Below are 15,572 nucleotides of genomic sequence, written 5' to 3'. Positions count from 1 at the left end.
TTTTAATGAAATGGAACACTAATCGAAAACACTCAAGATCTTCTCCAAAACACTTCTCTGTGACGTAAAATCCACAAATAACAAACAATATCTGACATGCAAAACAATCATATTGTCACCAAAAGCTTCTAACTGTTTCTTTAATTGGATAACTTACGCAATATTCTGTAATCTTACTTGCAAAATCAGGAGCACTAGATATCTTATTCAATATTAATGTGGTATTAAGTTTGTTGGTAAACCACAGCAGCCACTTAAAAGACGTAAGAATAGCATCCGTAGTAAGACAACACGGAAGACTGCTTGGTGACAGTTAGTTAAGTGAAAACTCCTAATTATTCACCAAGAGGTTTCAAAATATCTATATCATATTAAAGCATTATACAAATAGTTCTGTTATGACATTACAAAAATGTTGAGTCACTGATAAGGTCTTTGCGTCGGAACTAAACACATTTATTCTAAAAACAGTTGTTGGCATGACACGGGTTATGTTCTTCTCATATATGTTATGATGGTATGATACTAAACCCCTTACGGGAAGGATTGTGTCTGATGTTCATATGATGAAATCATAATCTTTCAGTCAGTTTAATTGAAGTCTGGAGCTGGCATGTCAGTTAACTGCTAGTAGTCTGTTGTTATTTATGTATTATTGTCATTTTGTTTATTTTCTTTGGTTACATCTTCTGACATCAGACTCGGACTTCTCTTGAACTGAATTTTAATGTGCGTATTGTTATGCTTTTACTTTTCTACACTGGTTAGAGGTATAGGGGGAGGGTTGAGATCTCACAAACATGTTTAACCCCGCCGCATTTTTTGCGCCTGTCCCAAGTCAGGAGCCTCTGGCCTTTGTTAGTCTTGTATTATTTAAATTTTAGTTTCTTGTGTACAATTTGGAAATTAGTATGGCGTTCATTATCACTGAACTAGTATATATTTGTTTAGGGGCCAGCTGAAGGACGCCTCCGGGTGCGGGAATTTCTCGCTACATTGAAGACCTGTTGGTGACCTTCTGCTGTTGTGTTTTTTTATTTTGGTCGGGTTGTTGTCTCTTTGACACATTCCCCATTTCCATTCTCAATTTTATTCTTTAAAATTAGTTCAGGGAATATTCTATGAAGATTTTAATACAAAAAAACGGGTTAAGTACTTTCAGCTTGCTCTCAGTCACTACGAACATTAATAAGAACTCAGTGTATATTTTGCTTATTTTTTATCAATTATTCCATTATTTTAGAGTAAAGGGTTTTTTTTTCTGTATTGGTTCTTGCTGTTTATTTTTTAGTGTACTTTTTGTTAAACTATCGTTATTCAAATAAACTGGTCACAGTTATTTTTCAAACATGTCCGACCTGTCTTGCAAACAGGTCCTAATTGTCTATCAAACTGTTTCAACTTATCTATTAAACTGGTTCGAGTTGTCTTACAGTGTAGTCTGAGTTGTCCTCATATTGGCCTAGTTGTCTTTGTCCAAGTTGTCCTTATTCCTGAAAAGGGAGTTGAGAACTAACATTGGCTGTGCGATATGTATAAATGAGCATCCACTTCAGGTCAGAATATGGACGTTAAATCCCTATGGTTCATGATTGTGGTTACATACATCATATTTTTTTGATACTGTGTTTTGTTGCTGATAATCAGCTAGGATGTTCCATGTTATTGTATCTTAATGATAATGTCATAATTTCTAATTAGGAGAAAATTGCCTATGATGGTTTTTCTTTTACAAATTGTGACTTGGATGGAGTGTTGTTTCATTGGCACTCATATCACATCTCTTTATATCTATGAACAAAATAGTAACTAAAATTTGCCTAGTTTAACGAATCGATACTTATTATGCCTTCAATTTTTCATAGCTTTGAAAACCCTTGACATCTTAAAAGATATCAATTTAAATACAGATTCCTATATTTCTTCATAATTGCCATCAAATAAACAACTAGTTTGTAATGGAGGCAGCGAAACATCTTAAATACAAGAACTTTTCCAGAGCTTAAAAAATTATGAAACCTTTCAAAATTAAAGATTTTTGTGTACCGACTGTAATTTACACACTTTTGTGTACCTTATGCTATAACTGTGGTCGAGATTTAAAAAAAATAGAATTTCGATTTTTTTTTTTTTTTTTTAATTTTAAGCCGACTTCATATTCATGTGCCGAATTTCAGTCCGAAACGTCATTAGTCTTAGGTTATTGTATCTTAATATTTTATTTCATCAAATGAATTTGGTTGATTCAAGCTCTTTTAAGGTCAATGCAGAATCTTTATAGGTTGGTCGATTTAAAGATATTACAATAGTGTATGTGTGTAGCAATATTGAGAACATCACGTCTAATAATTTCTTGCGTCCAACGCGCTTTTCTGGATTTACCTTCATCAGGAACACTCAAAACCATGCAAACATTTGAAATCCGAAGATGTATAAGTACCGAAACCGTTGAAGACCTATGTGTCAAAAATACCTAAAATAAATAGCCAAATTCATTTAAAGCCAACTTTGCCCGAGGGAGTTGAAACCTTAATTTCTTAATAATTTAAAAATTTAACAACGGACAATTTAAGTAAAGTTTGTTAAATCATGTCAGTACCGAAATACTGACAATTAAGCTGATGATATACTCGGGGACTGATAGTCTACCAGCAGAGGTATCGACCCAGTACAGTGTATGTGTTGCAACAGGGTATGCATGTTGCAATAGTGTATGTGTGTTGAAATAGTGCATGTTTGTTGCAATAGTGTATGTGTATTGCAACAGTGTATGTGTGTTGCAACATTGTATGCGTGTTGCAATAGTGTATGTGTGTTGCAACAGTGTTTGTGTGTTGCAACAGTGTATGTGTGTTGCAATAGTGTATGTGTTTTGTAACAGTGTATGTGTGTTGCAATAGTGTATGTGTGTTGCAACATTGTATGCGTGTTGCAATAGTGTATGTGTGTTGCAACAGTGTATGTGTGTTACAATAGTGTATGTGTGTTGCAACAGTGTATGTGTGTTGCAACAGTGTATGTGTGTTGCAATAGTGTATGTGTTTTGTAAGAGTGTATGTGATTTGCAATAGTGTATGTGTGTTGCAACAGTATGTGTGTTGCAATAGTGTATGTGTTTTGTAACAGTGTATGTGATTTGCAATAGTGTATGTGTGTTGCAACAGTATGTGTGTTGCAATAGTGTATGTGTTTTGTAACAGTGTATGTGTGTTGCAATAGTGTATGTGTTTTGTAACAGTGTATGTGTGTTGCAATAGTGTATGTGTTTTGTAACAGTGTATGTGTGTTGCAATAGTGTATGTGCTTTGTAACAGTGTATGTGTCAACGAGTTATTTTAGTAGTTGTGTTGCTGTTTCATTGACGTATACGTAGATCTCCTTCCAAACTTACTGTACTTTTATAGATTACAATAAATTTAACTTATATGTTTCTCCTCATGATGAAAAGGGATATTTTTGTCGCCATATGCGTGCATAGTACTGCAAAATAGATGTGCTGTTAAATTACAATTATAAGTCTTTACATCACAAAATGCTACATGCAGTAAAACTTTTGAAACCTTATAATGATCCTACATGTATAATTAATTTCCAGCATGAAGAATCTAAATATGTGTAAGCTTCAATGACGTCAATTCAAATCAGTAACTAGTCATATTAATTCGACAGCAAACATCGACAAATTGGTTACTTTTCGATGTAAATAACAATCCCGGCGATTAATATAGCACCTATTATTGTGTATATGTGAATTTGATGGGAATCTATTGGCTTGATTATACCAATCTGTGTAATGTAATGGAATAGTTAAAGTATATATAACTATACATGCAATTTACATTAAATCCGAAGGAAGGTTGCGACATTTTGCTAAACATAGTTATATAACTATGATTTTTTTCCTAATTATTCTTTTTGTTTCAGTTGATTTAAAACATAAAATCCCATGTAACGTCAGTGAAAGAGATGAACAGCTTAGATACATGTACATAACATGAATTGGGGAATGTAGTTCTTTCTCCTACATATGATTGCCAATCTTAAAATTTTATCATGTGTGCAATTCAAATTTAGGTTCAGAATATGTTAACAACATTTATTAAATAATCTAGTTTTATAAGATTTTTTTTTTTAGATAATAATGGCTCTCTTTTGAATTAAAATAATATTTTTACTTCAAAATGATATAATGAAGTTATAATGAAAATTATAGAATTAATAAAGATGACCGAATTTTAAGGATTCCGGAGGAACATTTAAACTCGTAGATTAAAAATAAACTGACAACAACATGGCTAAAATCTAAAAAGACAAACAGTCAAACAATAGTACACACAAGATACAATAATACTAAAATAACGAGGTCCAATTTATCAGACGTCATGGGGTGAAAACGACAAATCAAAGAATTCAACTTTATATAAAGCTAATATAGGACAATGGTGTTGACTAAAAATTACACCTTTCCAGACTTTTTGTAATATTGCCAATAATTAACAAGTTCCGGGTCGAATCCGATACCGATACCAATAGTATATTCACCTGTTACCTATCACCTTATCTGTACGTTACGCATCTGACAGGAGCACCACCAAACGGTGTATTTAGGATTTTGCTATATACACGGGTCATAATCAAGAGGTTGACACTACTAAATTCAATCATTGTCACATTGTTCCCTATTGTAGTATTTTAATCAGTATGACTTTCTAAGATGACAATACGAATACTAAAAATCTGGACTTAAAATAAAGCCTATAGGTACAGTTTTCAATCGATAGCCGGCATGACGTAAAACAGCGAATTAAAGGATCCATCTTTATTTAATAAGATCTTATAACTAATATAGGACAATGCTGTTGATTAAAAAATACTTCATTCCAAGCCCTTTTGTTTTCCAAATAATAAATATTACCAATATTGATATGTTCTAGTGCATCTTAATGGCTTAATCAGATGACAATACCAAAAAATGAATACTTAAATAAGGCTTTACGCATAGTTATTTACTTTAATTCAGTCACGGACTCGCGATATATCACGGGTGTGTTCTAGTATACTTATAGTATAACTATGCGCACTCGTTTAATCCATGCGTCGTTCGGTCACGCGTTGTCTTATTTTTGATATTCAAATACGGCGATTAGTTATTCTTTTCATTACATTGGTAAATGGCTTTTTTTTTATGAAATTAATGTAGAAAATGTAAGGAACTATATCTTTTTCCTACGCATTGACAATTTGTTTTGATCCGACGTTATCGACGTCTTGACAACGCCTATTGTTGTATGACGTCAGAGAGTGAAATAACCACGTTTATCATATACTTAGACTAAATAACATATGATTTTTACCGTATGATAATAGCATTAAATTTAAGTATTTTCCATATTTTCCGAATTGGTGCTTAGCGGGCTGATATGAAAAGTTTATCACATGATTCAATTGTTATCACATGCCTTTCCGTAACGTTATCACATGGCATTCCGGTGATACTCGGCAAATTCCGGAAAATACATCTCAATGCTACGTTTTCAGTGAAAAACATTACAAAGTAGTGTACAAAACAATTATTTGAATAGTGGAAAGTATATGGTGTAAAATGATTAAATTAAATTAAAAAAAAAAAAAAAAAAAAAAAAAATTAAATAAATGCAGTTTTTAAGTTTTTCTGAAACATTATTTAGAAAGTTACTTTAAAAAAGTTGACTTTTCCAAACAATGTTCATTATGTATGTTGTTGAATTATTTTTTGTCGATTCGTCAATATTTAAATGATTTTTTTTCCCTCAGTTGAGGCATATGATAGAAAGATTTCATATTGAATGTATCAAATTTTGGGTCCAACGTCCGTGAACTTTTTACTCTTTCAACTTCTTTTCGGGAACCACGTAGAAGGATCATTATATGAATCTGTTATTTTTCTCTACTGTTGAAGCATATGATAAAAAGATCATAACATGTCATTTTTCATATCGCATGTATTATCAGCCCTCGGTCAATATCAGCCCTCGAGCCATGCGGCTCTTGGGCTGATATTGAACCTAGGGCTGATAATACATGCGATATGAAAAATGCCATGTAATAATCTGATATTATTTCACATGTGAAATTATCGGTTTTTATCTAACTGGGAAATCAATGTAATTCATTGCAACCAATGTAATAAATGATATTTATAGATTATCGTTGATCATCTCAGCGAGATTGATTTTCTCGCTTGAGCCGGGACGGCGAAAGCGAGAAAGGCAATCGAGCTGAGATGAACAATGATAATATTTTTATCGCTAGTTTACCTATGACGACGTTGTCAATTTCATGTCAATTTCGTTAGCAACGCCACGTGCATGTTTAGTTTCTAGCGATAATTTTCCATCTCAAGCGAGTAGCATATGAAATTTATCACAAAAAAAGATCAAAGGAAAAATGCACAAAATAGCGATAAATATAATTATAAGTCACACAAAATATACCCAATTTCATAAGAACACCCCAGTTTTTGGTTGGGGTCGTGTTGATCAGTCGTAAAGTTTTCTATTTTTTTGTTTTGTTTAATTTTGTTTTTGTTTTTATTATTTTCCGTTTTAGCCATGTCATTGTCAGTTTCGACTTTTAAAAGAGTTTAATGTCCAATATCTTTAGACTGTCTTTTACATTTATTTCTTAGAGAGATTTTGAAATTCACAAATATCAGCCGACTACTAATACCAGAAAGACATTTTATGTATAGATAATTTGAAGAAAGAAAACCGACACAATTTCTTCTTCGGGAAAGAAGGGCGAAAATACATTTTCAATGCCTACAAAACAACAGCATGGCTTATCAGTTTGTTCTTTCAAACGCATTAAAACTATGATATACGTTGTTGTTTTCTAGACTTTCTCATTGTGTGAATATTTTGTTAAATGATTAATATAATTATACAACCCATATCTAAACATTTGCGTTTCCAAAAATATTACCAAAAAAACGGAATGTAAACTTTTTGGTGGTTTTCTGAATATATATGAGACCGTTGCTATAATTTTTTTCAGTCGTATATATATTTCTATGAACTTCTACATGTATGAATGTCCCATGTCCTTTCTCAGTTTTACTTTGTAAGTCTGGTGATCTTGTAAAAGATATATTTTCAAAATGTTTTTCTGTAAATATATCAAAATTGTCGCGTGTAAAACAACGCTTCACTTTTAATTAGATAGAGATACACGGTAGGTATAGTGTCGGGCTAGGATCGTGGTTTTTCGAGTGATTTGGTCCATTTTTTTCGAGTGTAGTTCGGGCTTTTTCGAATGATAAAACATGCGATAAGTTCAATTAACGAATATTTCGTAATTATAACAGTTTTTAACATTACTACCCATCTTATATTGAAAACTATATATGTTTTGATCAACAAAGAATCTCAATTTCCTTGTATTTATTAAATAAATCAGTGTTTGTTATTGTCCGGGTTTTTTCGAGAGCAACTGTGATTTCGTCCGGGTTTTTAGACAAATGGTCCGGGTTTTTTACAGAAAATTTGAAGGTATTCTAGGCCTTAAAAAATGACTTTTTTCTAGTTTATAACTGTAATTAAGTGAAGGACAATATCATATTTTCCCAATAAGTCATCAAAAACATATCAAAAGGAAAATTTAATGCAAATATTCTGTTTGGAGAGCGTTATACAACTCCTTTCCAGTGTTCATTTAGATATAACTTGATCCTTAACAAAACGGTGTCTAGAACATTATGCAGGGGTCTCATATTCATTTTAACTTCATTCCATGCTACTTTTGATTTTACAGTTAATAATATTTCTTGTGGTGAACTCCGAAGACTAAAAAAAGAAACCTATTAATAAAAAAACATAAAAAAACACACACACTTAATCCCTCCCATTTTTATTGCCATTGAACATAAAATGTGAATAAAATTTCAGATAAAATCAACAATGAAATGAATAGATCATTAGCCTAAATATGATCCTTCAGCAATGATAGACAAATACAAACTGTGTATATCATGTCCAGTGCATCGAAAGACACCAGGAATAACATTTCAATGTCTTGATTAATATTCATATTTTCCACTTTTTAGACACTTTTCTTTTATTACAAGGGAGTTATCATGGTGTTTAGTTGCTGTATACCAATTATTATATTTGTATAATCAGACTTCTCCTCACAGTTGTAGCATTTAGTCATTTTCGGTTTCCATTTCTTAAAAAATAAAATAAACAATACAAGATACAAGACAAATAGATCATGAAATGTATCTTAAGATGTATACTCTTTTAAGAACATACATCTCATCTTATACAATATATGCATGTACGTCTCAATTCGAATTGTCTATGCTTATGTTCCGGACCATATGAGTATTAGGACCATACGCGTATGGTCACGACCATATGCGTATTTTCATATGGTCAAACTGTACGCGAATGGTCGGACCATATGATAGATATATGAAGATGTGGTATATGTGTCGATGAGACAACTCTCCCTCAAAATAACAATTTATAAAGGTAAACCATTATAGGCCAAGGTACGGCCTTCAACGCGGGGCCTTGGCTCCAACCGTACGACAAGCTATGAAGGGCCCCTTAATCTAGTTCAAAACAATTCAAACGGGAAAACCAACGGTTTAGGGATGGGGTGGGGTAGAAAAAATTTAAACGAAAGATGTAGTTATGCTATTTAGCGAAAAAAGTAATAAAGTGGCGAAAAATATATTGTTTTGGCGAAAGAGTGGCAAAAAAATAAGTGCCCAAAGGGAACCCCAATTTGGAACCATATAGGTATATCTTCTCATATATGTTATGATGGTATGATACTAAACCCCTAACGGGAAGAATTTTGCCTGATATTCACACGATGAAGACATAATCTTTCAATCAGTTTAATTGAAGTCTGGAGCTGGCATGTTAGTTGACTGCTAGTAGTCTGTTGTTATCTATGTATTATTGTCATTTTGTTAATTTTCTTTGGTTACATCTTCTGACATCAGACTCGGACTTCTCTTGAACTGAATTTTAATGTGCGTATTGTTATGCTTTTACTTTTCTACTTTGGCTAGGGGTATAGGGGGTGAAATCTCATAAACATGTTTAACCCCACCGCATTTTTGCGCCTTTTCCAAGTCAGGAGCCTCTGGCCTTTGTTAGTACATATATTTGTTTAGGGGCCAGCTGAAGGACGCCTCCGGGTGCTGGAATTTCTCGCTGCATTGAAGACCTGTTGGTGACCTTCTGCTGTTGTCTGGTCTATGGTCGGGTTGTTGTCTCTGTGACACATTCACCATTTCCATTCTCAATTTTATACATTAGAAACGATTCAATAAAACAATGAACTTATCTATAACAATGATGGTTACATGAAATGTATTAATTTTAAAGTTCAAAGGCTACCCAAAACATCACAAGTTACAAGTTGAAACCCATTGTCTTTCAATTAATTGTCTAAGTTGGGTGTATCTGTTTTCTGTCCGTCTCTAGTATCAATTATTAGACTCTTTATCATATCGATTTTTTTTTGTCAGTTGGTAAAACAGTTGAACTCTTGTTTAATAGTTCATTAAGACATTTTTAGAAGTTATCTTCCGAGTCGACATTTTGCTGTTCAGTAATAGTCATCCCATGAGGTCCAAATACTTATATGGTCCGGAACACTCACATTAGATTGTTGACATCCCGGATATATACTGCACATGCAATTTATAAGATTGGGAAAAAGAATATATATACAAATGAACGATACTGGTTTCATGATAAAATGCAAGTGTTGATACACCATGTGCCTTGAAAGTACTTAATTTGAGCCTTTATTTTATAGTTTTTAAACGTAAACACATAAGATTTGTAGCCATAAGAAATGAGTATAATCACTCGATTAAAAAAAGGACACACTCGAAAAAGCCCGGACTGCTCTCGAAAAAACCCGGACATGAAAAACTGAATTTGCTCTCAAAATGTCGTTTTCAATGCAATAACAATAATTTTTGTAAAGTGTTTGTATATCTAAGGATACATAGAATCCATGTATGCATTTCCGTCGACATTTGCATTGATATGTGTAAGAAAATGGCTTTATTCGGTACTTTGGAATAAAAGCATTTTAAAGCTAAATTTAACGTTTTAAACGAAAAGTGATGTCAGAATGATACTATCTTTATATCTCAAATGCTAACACATCATGTACAACCTTGTTTATCAAACTGAAGCTTCTATATCACGTCTTATTAGAAAAGAAGTCTGTTTGTTTACATTTTTGATCATATTCACTCGAAAAAAAGTGGTCACACTCGAAAAAGCCCGATCAAATCACTCGAAAAACCACGATCCTAGCCGGACACTATGCCTACCGTGGAGATAGATGGTTTATGATTCCGTACACATTTATTTCATTAATGAAAAACGTAACTAAACTATACTAAAATGACTGTATAGGGTATTGCTCTTGCTGCACATATGTAGCCTGTTAATTATAAACGCATATAAAATACATCAAATACGAATAAACGAGAACTCCTGTATAACGAATCACTTGTCAATAAATTCCTTCGTCTAAATCGTGTTTTTGCGGAACAAGATAACTTTTACTGGTGTCATGAGGGATTTGTAGTCGTAATTCCTTAATTAGGCAATGCATATAATATTAAACACAATGTCAAGAGAACACATTTGTCTCTAATATGTGGCTTTCGCAGCTTATCAGATGTTATATGCGTTGGATGTGTTTCTTGTTTTTCAATAAATCTTTCTCGATATTGCTTGCTCAAGAATGTAGGAATAAAGTTAATACAAAATCGATTGCAATTTCGTTACGATCTTTTTTTAAGGATTTGATGCTTTTAGGAGATTGAAAGTCGATCGACTCGGGACATATGTCTACTGAGAAAAAGATTTGATATACAGGTTTAAATGAATCTCTAGCGTGACATTTACTTTACAGAAAAGCGTTGTTGTTCAGTAACATTTCAATTACTTAGAAATGGCGCCGTTATTTAATTGAATTGTGAAGCTACAGTAGTTATGCTATTCATTATATACTCTAATACGATTCAAATGTCACAGAGGAGTTTCTATGAGTTGATGCAGATAATTTAATATAAGGTATTACAGTTTAAAATCAACCAACGCCATCACTTAAAGGTCAAATTTCTTTCTTACAGATTTGTTCATACACTTTCGACACTGTTTCTATAAACAAAAATTGGAGTTTTATGAGCGTGAAGTCAAACATTAGTAATGTTGACTGTTGATATAATTATCAGTCATACTTTATTTTTTTGTAAGTTATCGTTTTTATCTAGCCAATATGTATGTAAGATCTATAGTGATCACATTCTTAAAGGAAATCTTCGGAATAATCATATTTAGATATGAGAATATGTGATAAAAGTGCCAATGAAACAACTCTCCACCCAAGTCACAGGCCTTTAACACGGAGCATTGGCTTACACCGAACTGCAAGCTTTAAAGGGCTTAAAATGACTAGTGTAAAACTATTCAAACAGGAAAACCAACGGTCCAAGCTATATAAAAAAAACGAGAAATGAAAAACACTTACGAACCACATCAACAAACGTCAACCACTAATAAAAAAACTTCCAAAGAATCACTTATTTACATTAAGACCTTACATTAAGACATGTTTGTTTTTATTTTCCTATATCTTAAACTAAGTACTTGACTTTCTAATGAAGTAAACTTATTGTTTATCTTTCGTCAGGTATAACAAGAGGACAACTATCAACTGACAATACGCAATTTGAATCCTCGAGTATAAGAACAAAACGAACAATTGACAATGTTGTGCCAACAACAACTCGTTCAATGTTACCACACACATTTTCTACTTCAAACATCGAGCTTCAGACGCACTTTGATGAGCTAAAATCAACGAGATCAGTTCTAAAAATGCCACTTGCGTCATCTACAATAACCATTTTTAATACCGATGGGGAACTCAACGCAACAACGAAAAGTAACAGACCACACGCATTAACTGATTCAGTAGATCCTTCTTCACAGGTATCCTCCCTCATATTAACATCGCCAGTTATTCAATTAAACAATGTATCGGTTTCAAAAATTTCCACTGTCAATCATAGCCCTTCAGTGACAAAATCGACATTTTTATCTACAGAAAGTTTACTAGTACAAAATGTATCTGTTTATAACACGCCGAACATTTCGTCTGAAATACACACAGAGACGACACAAGGACGTGTGTTACAAACTTCGACACGGGCACATGTTTTACAGACGACGACACGGGCGCATGTGTTAAGAACAACGACTCGAGCACATGTGTTAAGAACAACGACACGGGAACACGTGTTACAAACTACGACACGGGCGCATGTGTTACAAACGTCATTCCAACCAGAAATAACGACGCGGCCGTTTGGCATGATTATTGATCAACTATCAAAGTCGTCAACTGAACCAATCAGCTCATTAGTCAATGGTGAGGTTAGAGATTTCACAAATATGATAGGATCTACTCCTGGGATTTCACATTTAGAAACAGAAGTTAACACAAAGATAAATCTGTCATCTTCGAAAGCTACACAGGCTGTGCCATCGACATCAATAAATCTGAAAACTCAGAATTTAACACAACATAGTGATTTTACTTCAACTCTCTTTCCTATTGTATCTGCATCTTCAGGCGACGTGACTCTCCAAAGTACACAAGCTACTGTTTCCTCACTTTTAAATTCTGTAAGTCATCCACGTTTAGTGTCTTCGTCATCCGTTGCCGCAATAAATATGTTTTCAACATCAGTCATAACAAACGTTCCAACAAGCAAAACATCCCTGAGTGCTGCAAGTAAATCTCTTTTTGGATCAAATATATCCAATTTGTTAAATGTGTCGCATGTATCTTCCACTTATTCACTTGGAGACACTACTATTCAACCTTCTATGTCGACTAAATATCATCAAATGACATATTCTCTAAACGATAGAGTTCAAGTAACTGTAAAACCAAACTCACACAAGAGGAATTTATACAATTTCAGTTTTGAAATCGAGTTTACCGGTGAATGCAAATCGTTAGAAAACCAAGAGGCATTGAAGGAAATTTGGGGCAGTCTGATGAACATCGTTGCCTTTCAGGCAGGCACAAAAGGATTGAGTGTGGAACCGATAAATATATTATGTGGTCCTTTGCGTCTGTCATTCAATGTATATAACACAACACATAAAAACTTAACAGAAATTATTCAGACTATGATAAAAAATAACAACTTTGTCATAACAGTCCTCGTTGATAATTATAGATTGAATTTCAAAGCTATCAGAATATATCTATATACAAATCATGAAATTGGTTCAGAAATTTTCCTAATGGGATTAAACGAAGTTGATATTATTGTGATAATCTGCGCTACAGCCATCTCAGTTATTCTTGTATGTGCCGGAATGATAATTTGTGCGCGGGAATATTATCTTAAGAAAAGGTCACGATCTTTTACATTGTCATCCTTCATGTCAAATGGATCAAATTCGTATGATTACACTCTTACAAAAATACCGCGCACAAATAGTTCTTACTCGGAGAACGGTGTCAGAATGAAATTGATGGATCATAAGGATAGTCCGCGAGCGGCATTGCTTCCTATTGAAGAACAGGAAACTTCAGTGAACGACATTCAGTTAAGGGTGAATTCGAATGAGGATGGAATAGTTGTTGGCGTAACAGGAACCGGAAATACTACCCAATGTCACGAACAGTCATATGACAATTCTGATATAAACGGGGATCAGTCAGAAGAAAAACTATGTTCTACAACAGAAGAACTTGACAAAAGTGTGGACAATCCTATATATTTTGCTGACGATGAAAGATTTCTGAAAGTATAGTGTTATTCGGAATCAGTGGAAGAATGTACGTAGGAATAGAATCTGATACCTTCAAAATTTATGTCTTTAATATCATGGATATGGTCTTGGATTGTGAATCAAATAATTAAACGTTTATTTAATAATTGAAATGCATGAATGAATAAATATAAGAACAAAAAAAAGTGTTATAAGAAAAGAGACATTTGTAACTTTATACAAATGTATATGATATCAAATACGAGCCCTGGTAAAAAAAAGCTATTAAGAGCCTGTGTTGCTCACATTCATCTTCACCAGTTGCCACTTTTTGAGAGAATTTTTTTTACAAAAGGGCGATAACTCTATGAATAGTTACAGACAGTTTCAATCGTGTTGACATATTGTAATTTTACAGCTGATCATTTGGTGCTTTAAAAATTGTCAACCTATTTGTAATTATAATACTTTTTAAGATAGTTATCAAAGGTACCAGGATTATAATTTAATAAGCCAGACGCGCGTTTAGTCTACAATAAGACTCATCAGTGACGCTCAGATTAAAACAGTTAAAAGCCAAACAAGTACAAAGTTAAAGAGTATTGAGGAGCCAAATTTCCAAAAAGTTGTGCCAAAAACGGGAATTTCTCGTTGCATTGAAGACCTGTTGGTGACCTTCTGCTGTTGTCTGCTCTATGGTCGGGTTGTTGTCTCTTGGCACATTCCCCATTTCCATTCTCAATTCTAAGGTAATGGGGTAATATAAAAAAAAAAGGACAACATCTCTTATCACATATCTATTGAAGATTTCAGCCATGATGACTTGTTTGTAGATCTTATATTGTTGATCTATTACAGTGTTTAAAAAAAAATAATTTCCAAAAAAGATTAATAAAATCGTTCTTAAAGAGCAAAAAATTCAATAAAGTCTTCTGAGGATTTCAGCTATGTTGACTTATTTGTAGATCTTGTATGCTGATTATTTACCCAAATAAAGATCATTTTTATGTATTATTATAGTTTTGAGGAAAAATTAATGAAAATGTGATAAAATTGTCATTTAAGGACAACGCATTAACTACTATAAGAAGTCATCTGAAAGTTTTGACTCAAAACTCGCTTGGTATCCCTATGTTTTTTAGCCATTTATGCCATGTTTGCTGATGGGGTAAATATACACATTTTAAAACTATATAGAATCATATTCAAAACAGTGTAGCTGTGGCCATTGATTGACGACCTCAAATTATCCCATTGACTGGGGTAGATTATGTGAACGTTTGTCTGTAACAACCGCTGCTCACAATGTACTTGTTAAAGGCACTTAAACTGTGGGGTCACAAAAGGTTCTCAACACCTAAATAAAGAAATTAGAAAAACTAATCAGGAATAACACGATGTTTTGATTTATATCAATAATATAAATCAAAACATAAAGTTATTCCTGATTAATTTTTCGAATTATTTTAATATTAAAGGCGTTAAGAACCTTTGGTGACCCCACAGTTTAAATTCTATAATAAGTAGGTAGTGAGCAGTTGTCGTTCACCTAATCTGCCCCAGTCAGTGGGATAATTTAAGGTTGTCAATCAATGGCCACAGCTACACTGTTTTGAATATGATTCTACTCTGATAATAATTGTTTTATAAGTTGTTTTTCTATGCTGTATATAGTGTAATATTATTTATCTGTTTGTCTTTTTGTTTTTAGCCATGGCGTTGTCAGTTTAATATCGATCTATGGGTTTAAAA

General features: G+C 33.1%; 1 long non-coding RNA gene across 1 annotated transcript in view; it reads left to right on the top strand.

Moving 5' to 3' along the window:
• The window catches only part of LOC143085501 (uncharacterized), a 43,814-nt gene extending 29,502 nt beyond the window's left edge, over positions 1-14,312 (top strand). Inside the window, exon 3 of the long non-coding RNA XR_012981347.1 lies at positions 11,719-14,312. This is a non-coding gene — a long non-coding RNA (uncharacterized LOC143085501). The remainder of the gene's footprint in view (positions 1-11,718) is intronic.
• Positions 14,313-15,572: the final 1,260 nt, after the last annotated feature.

This window comes from Mytilus galloprovincialis, chromosome 8, assembly GCF_965363235.1.
Source record: "Mytilus galloprovincialis chromosome 8, xbMytGall1.hap1.1, whole genome shotgun sequence".
Classification (NCBI taxonomy): Eukaryota; Metazoa; Mollusca; class Bivalvia; order Mytilida; family Mytilidae; genus Mytilus; species Mytilus galloprovincialis.
Note: the sequence above shows the minus strand (reverse complement) of the source record. Positions and strands in the feature narration are given on the sequence as shown.